The sequence below is a fragment of the Portunus trituberculatus genome, chromosome 42 (genome assembly GCF_017591435.1).
Source record: "Portunus trituberculatus isolate SZX2019 chromosome 42, ASM1759143v1, whole genome shotgun sequence".
In the NCBI taxonomy this organism is placed as follows: domain Eukaryota; kingdom Metazoa; phylum Arthropoda; class Malacostraca; order Decapoda; family Portunidae; genus Portunus; species Portunus trituberculatus.
The window spans coordinates 9,204,438-9,211,937 of NC_059296.1; positions in this window are offsets into that span (position 1 = coordinate 9,204,438).

Consider the following 7,500-nt stretch of genomic DNA (forward strand, 5'->3'; position numbering starts at 1 on the left):
GACCCTCTTCTTTTTTTTCTTTCACCCACCCTCCCTCTCTCTCTCTGTCCTGAAGAAGTAGGTAGAAAAAAGGGGCCATAAAAAGGAACTGGCTTTGCTTTACTTCTTTTACTTTTATTAGAGAGCCATAACGCCGCGCAGCCTCTGATATGTGTCTTGGTTAGCTTAATTAGGAGGAGGCAGTGGTAGTGTTCTTGGGAATTTGCTGATCCGGTTTGCGTTCAGTGGTTTATCTTGGTTAAGGTTATTATCACTCAATTTATGACCTCCTCGTAATGACCCGCGGCGGTGCGTCCTCCGTCAGACGGCGAGGCGAGGCGTGTATTGATCAAATGTCGCCCTCTGTGTCGGGACTCATTCTTAAGCCCGATGGTTAGGCTGAGCTTGACGGTATTAGACAGGACCGGTTGGCTGGCTTGCTCTCTGCTCTCTCTCTCTCTCTCTCTCTCTCTCTCTGGAATGATGTGCATATTTGTTTTCATTGTTGTTGTTATTGTTGGTTGTTAAAGTAGTAGTGTTATTATTATTATTGTTATTATTATTATTATTATTATTATTATTATTATTATTATTATTATTATTATTATTATTATTATTATTATTATTATTATTATTATCATTATTATTATTGTTATTGTTGTTATTATTATTATTACAATGTTACTATTCTGCGGTCCAGTAATGATAGGTTTGAGGTTTTGCTGCCACACGACTAAGCTCCGTGACTGCTTTACTGAACAGGATCACCACCACCACCGCCACCACCGCCACCACCGCCACCACCACCATCACCTCCGCTGCCGCCGCCACTACCTGTAACAACAGCAAGGGAAAAGCAACAATAACGATAATAACTAAGTCAAAAAGATAAGCATGCTCATAAAACAAGGAAATAGCGGACTATATAGTTACTGTCTCTTCCTTTTCCTCTTCTTTCCTCCTCCTCCTCCTCCTCCTCCTCCTCCTCCTCCTCCTCCTCCTCCTCCTCCTCCTCCTCCTCCTCCTCCTCCTCCTCCTCAGCGAAATCCAAGGTTACCTGTGCCCACCTTGTCCCCGCTGCATCTTCGCCATCGAACCGTAACACGAGAGAGAGAGAGAGAGAGAGAGAGAGAGAGAGAGAGAGAGAGAGAGAGAGAGAGAGAGAGAGAGAGAGAGAGAAAGAGAGATTTGAAGTCGGCCTCCCTCTCTTCCTTCCCTACCTCCCTCCCTTCTTCCCTCCCTCCCTTCCTCCGTGCTGGGTATTGCTTCCACGCAGCAGGTTTAGGGGCCCGCCCACCTCCTGAGACCAAGTGCTTATTGGACTCTCCGTCACCTTGAGACACTAACTATCGCCACCTTGTATATTCCGGCACCAACAGGAAGACGCCAGAATTCCTCCTTCACAGATATAAACTCGCACTGATGCCTCGGGAGGACAGAGTTGAACTGATACTCGAAGTTGAGTTGATAACACACAGCCGGAGCTAATGGGTCTGCCTGGGACGGGCGTCTGGGTGAGGGGAAGTTGCAGGGAAGTTTGGAAGATGGGATGATGGGCGAGAGGGTGAGACTGAGAGAGTGAGGGAGGAGAGGGGGTCAGGGGGTCTGGTGGTGAGGGTGATGACGTGTCGTGGTGGTTCTGATTGATTATCGAGGAGATGGGAAAGTGTGGGGATGATGATGGGGTGATGTGGTGATCAGTGTTATTGTGATGAGGGTGTGTGGTGGTAATCGGTTAGGGATTGTGAGGTGTACTGGCTGGCTGACTGGCTGGTAGTGCGTTCCGGTGACTGACGAGGAGTGACTGATTGACTGACTGACTGACTGCCTGGGTGGTTGATGGGAGCCTCGTGTGACTGACTGTTTGGAGTTGATGGGGCCCCGCCGTGTGTCTGATCTCTTTAGGAGTTCATACGACTGAAATCTGGTGAGGTGAAGAGCCAGTTTGACTCGGAGGCGCATTGTGACCCAACTCGTTGAAAGTTGAATCGACTTGAGCTGGAGTTTGCCTGGACTGAAAGCAAGCCGGAGTTACCAGACCTCGAGTTGAAGAGACCCGCATTTAAAGGACTTCAGATACATAGAAATTCTGATATGTTGGTCAGCACACGAAAGGGAAGAGCATCATTGAAGATTAGGGGTCAAACTAAAGCTGAAAATATCCTGAATCATCACGTAGCTTCTCGAAAGTGACACAGGAATACAAATAACACATAGATCAGGATGCAGGAAAAGAGAAAAGCATCTTGAATTAGGAAAGCGAACTCAAATCGAAGATATACTGGGGATGTAAGGAGGATAGAGGAGAGAAGGCCATGTTACACAGTGGTGGACAGTTAAGTTGACCGGACGACAAGAGGGCAAGCCAAAGATGGAAAAATGGAGCTAAGTCTGACGTTGAGTAAGATGGAGAGATGAGACGTAAAAAAATATAGAACGACCTGGAGTAGACGAAACACACACACACACACACACACACACACACACACACACACACACACACACACACACACACACACACACACACACACACACACACACACACACACACACACACACACACACACACACTTCAGTAAATAAAGATATATTTGAGAGAGATGTTACGAGTTGTTGTCAATAGAGAAGTATCAAATTTACTCTCTCTCTCTCTCTCTCTCTCTCTCTCTCTCTCTCTCTCTCTCTCTCTCTCTCACTGAGGTAGTCACGCACCTTTTTTACAGGAAATGCGTACAATTTTGCATATTAACATTCTGCCTTCGCTTCGTTTCAGGCACCAGTCACGTGCAACAGTCGTAATTAACCGGTGAAATTAGTGATTGTCATGTCTTAGCCGGTAAGTACCCTTGTTGTTTCTAGGTATAAAGCAAGAAAAAGAGTCCACTTACTGCTAGATATCGTGAGAAATCATGCAGCCATAAATATATTGTAATAACACGTTGAGATTAGAGGTGGGCGGGCGGTTAACATTTAGGCAAGATGGAGTGCGAGTCAATAGTGCAAATATCACCTCGCGTCCCCAGCCTCTCATACCCTGAGTTAAGGAGGATAATTACCCTAGAAGAGCACTAAGCGGACTTGCCCCGACGAGCAGTGACCTCAGCACGCCGCCCACATAACTCGTGCACCCTTGACAGTAACGTAACACGAGACGCCATTTAAGCTTCGTTACTCTGCTATCAGGAGCAATTTTCACCGCGAGTTCGGGTTTTTCTTCTCGAGGCGCGAGTCGGGACCCGCTGCACTTCTCCCGCAATTACACGATGACATGCGTTAAGTAATGACACCAGTGGCCACTCGCAGCGCCGCCCACACGCCTCCCAGGGGCAGAGGGGCACCGCACAGGGTTCATACTGTTCATTATCATTATCCTGAACGATCGCACCCAACTAGCGGCGGTCATGGCTCCCTCCACCCTTCCTTCTCCTCAGGGACGATAAATATCACTAATTATTTCTGGCCGTGTTTATGGATGCCGCTTGTGAATGCTAGTAAGCGATGGGCCTCTCCTTGGCGTCGTGCGGTTAATGCCATAGCTTTCAGCCTCATGGTTTAGCTGTGTTGGGTGTTAGGTTTTAATTGTTACAGTGTATGGGGTCACGTGGCTGTCCTTCGTGGCCTTGGTGGTGATGACTGGGCGAGGCAGCGTCAGGGCGTCAGGGACTTCGGGAGTAAAGGGGGAACTTGTCCTTAAGGGAAGTTGTCGCGGTAATAGTTAGTTTGATCATGGCCACCGTGTATCATAACGTCTCTCGCGCCGTCCTGTCTACTCATGGTGGACGTGCTGTGAGTGAAGGACCAGCAGGAGCAACACAGGGAAGGGAAGATCGGCGTGTTCTGCCACTGATGAGATGACGAGGTGTGGAAGGGAGGACCGTTCACCTTGGGAATATTTCAAAGCAAAACCTGCAGTAGCACTTTTCTTTTAATGGCCAAAGGATTTTTCCCTCAACCAGAAAACCTAACACTTCATATTTTCCAGGTATTCCAGCACGCAAACACGTCCTCTCTCTTCCTTCCCTCGCTCCTGTCCTTCCTTCTCGCCTTCCCGCCACTTCCCATCCTCTTGCCTCGCTAGGAACGTTCGCTGCGCAATTACTTAAATAACTATCCAATGCGAATCTTTAGCCCGAGGTTCCTCCGGCCAACAACACCGTATGAATATTTAGCCTGGGAGCGCTCCAGCCTTATCCTTGACAAGAGTGGCAATTAAGTCATGGAGTTATAGCTTGGAGTAGCGTCCTGGGACTCGACTCAGGCTGGGTCACTGTACCTGAGGAGGGTGGAGGGCGCGCCTGCAAATTGTAGCAATTACGTCCATCTGTAACCCGGACCCACCCAGAGGTCACCCCTAGTCCTCTCCTTGTCCCTCTCTCGTCCCCTGCACTCTCCTTCCCTCATTCACTCATCCCCGCGCACTCCCTCCTGTTTCCTCTCCCTTGCATTCCCCTTCTCCCCTTCTCCCCCGCCAAGAGTTCTCCTTCGCGGTTCAGAGCTTGGGACAGGAACGGTCAGCATTGGTGGTGTTTATGGCGACAGAGGTGGTTGTGGTCCTGATGGTGGTGACTGCGACTGGTGCTGGTAGTGATGGTGGTCAGGTGGTGGTGGTGGTGTATGGTATGACGGTGATGTTTAGCAATGTTGTATGTTGGTGTTGGTGATATTAGTGTCTTTGGGATGTTGAATATGATGATATGTGATGTTGGTGTTGGTACTGTGAAAGCAGTGGTGTTGATGTTCTGAGGATTGTGATGTTAATACTGTCGGGGTGATAGTGTGGGGTGAAAGTGGTGTTGGATGGAAGTGGTGGTAGTGTCGTACAGTGGTGGTGGTGGAAGTGTCAAGTACTGGCGGTGGTGCGAGCTAGGAGTGCTGTAGTGCTGGTGAGGTTGTCCCCACTTGTACTCGTGTACATGCGTCTGGGCATGTAATCACGAGGGGCTTTGTTTAGCGAAGAGCTTAATCACATGCACTAGATTAACTGTCCATTCTTCCTTAGTCTTACTGAAGCTTCTTAAATGGAGACGAAAATGAGAAATTCAGCATTCATTAGACACTTCTTAATCCGCTCGAGAAAAGAGTAAATGTAAAAAGATTCGACGGAGAAAAGGGACAGAAAAAGCTGCAGGGAAGATCTTGCGCTAGGACACTGTCGCCTGATCGAAGTAGTATTTGCTCTACAATCCCGTGAATTAGTCAAACTTGTTCTCGCGTGAGCAAACTCTGGGTCTTCACTGCTAACGAAGTGCAGCCTCCCTGCTGCTCTGGTATTCATTAAACTGCGTAGAATCTTGGGCAGCGCATGTCCTTCCGGGCAGAACCCCGTCAGGAGAGGAGGATCGGGAGGAGGGAGGGAACTCGAGAAACAAGAGGAAAGGAAGGTGATAGACAGGGAACAACAGGGGCGAGGGGAGGTAAGGGGAGAAGGAAGGGCGCTGACAGTGTAGACTAAGAGGGAGAGAGAGGGAGTGAAGACGGATAAATGGCCGGAGGGAGAAACTAAGAGCCTGGAGGGAGGGAGCAAAGTGTTAGGAAGGCAGGAAGAACCCAGCCCTCGCTCCCCTTCACTGGAGGAATATTGTCTCAGTATATTTGGTTCACCTTGCATTACTTGCCTCCTTTTTGTCCTCACGCTATCTTCTCCGTCTCCTTCTCTGTCCTCCGCCGTCTCTCCTCCCTGACTACTCCGGGTTTGTCTTTGATTAATTTATGTACTTACACCGGAAACATCTTTCAGGAGGGGCCGGTGTATTTCCAGACGACAGGGATTGTCCAGGTAGCTGGGGGAGTTCTACCTTGGATATCTTTGAAAAGTTCTGTACTTTTCCATTACAACAATAGAAGTGTGTTAGCCGTGATAGAGTGGTGTGTGAAGGCAGAAAGTGCTGGTGTCTTCACAGAAAATAATATTTATGCTTAAGAGAGACAAGTCAGTTTACCTCTCAAGGTGTAGTGATCGTGCCGGGGATGAGGGAGTCTGTCCTTGGCCATCGCGCAATAAGAGCGCTCGCCGGTAGCTGTGGTAATTGAGTGTTTGTGTGTGTCAGAATCCTTCGCTGGTCGTGTCTTTTCTTTATCAAAATAGTCTTTATTCGACTCCTAAGAAATTGGTAACTCCTTACAAACAGGTTAAAAACTAGGAAACTAACGTAGACAGAGAAAGCTACTTACGAATACACACAGACCATGAGGAGTTACAGAATTATAGCGTTCACCTCTCCAGACTCCAAACAGGGAGTGAGGTGCTGGCGGCCCGTGGGTGGGGGCGGCGGCAGCGTCTCCCTCAGCCCATAACCCCGAGGAAGTACTGCTCACCTCTGACCTTCAGGGGCCATAACATTAACCGAGGCCCTCCAGCCCCTGCCTGACGCCACACACCTCCACTGCTTCGTCGTGCCGCTGCGAGACAACACACGGGCCTTCTTAGGGTCTTCTGTCCGCCTCCAACTTCACTGATTTCACCACACACTGTTTACTTTGCCTCGCGTCACTTTGAGAAGCTCAATTGGCAGTGGGTTCTGGCCCTAACTCATGTTATTCACCACTAGGCAACAATTTAAGAGGATATATTTCTGTTTTATTTTTTGGCAAAGGTCATTTCGTAGCCTCTTATGGTATGAACTCAGGTAAAATAGACTTGAACGCTTGAACTCTGGAGAACACACAGGCTTTACTTTTCGCCGTCTTTGATGATGCACATATTTTTCTTGAATTACAACCTTCCTATCCTTTTGCTCTCTAATATTTACGTTTGTTCCTCCATTATTTATACGGAATCAGATGAAAAGCTCCGCCGGTGGCAAGAAAAGAGAAAGAAAAGGAAAAGATAAGAAAATAGTAAGTGTTGTTATAACCAACCGCTTGTCTATGGACGAGAGATTATTTTTGCTCTTGCCGGTTGTTCCAGTTCGTACCTTAACCTAAAGAGGAAGAGAGAGAGAGAGAGAGAGAGAGAGAGAGAGAGAGAGAGAGAGAGAGAGAGAGAGAGAGAGAGAGAGAGAGAGAGAGAGAGAGAGAGAGAGAGAGAGAGAGAAAGAGGAAAAGAAAAAAAAGAGAGAGAAAAAGAGAAAGAAGCTCTTCTCCTCGGATCATTAACATTCTCGTACGTCACCTTCAGGTCGACTGCCTTCAAACAGAGAAAGGAAACAAAAACACATAATAGCAATGGTAATCAATAAAGCTGGAACCGCGTGAAGTAATAACAGTGCTCATCAATGGACCAGAATGTAGGTGTGTGTAGGTGTGTGTGTGTGTGTGTGTGTGTGTGTGTGTGTGTGTGTGTGTGTGTGTGTGTGTGTGTATGTGTGTGAGTGTGTGGGTGTGCAGTGAAGAAGACAGTAATAACAGAAACATTTATGCGTGCGCTGTTATTTTCAATCTCTTCCGTCTAGGTTGAACAGCGATTAAACTTTCGTCATCTGTCATCTGTGAGGCGCATCACGTTGTGTGCCTGGTAATGGCAGCGAGCTGTATACACAATGACCCTTACAGAGAGAGAGAGAGAGAGAGAGAGAGAGAGAG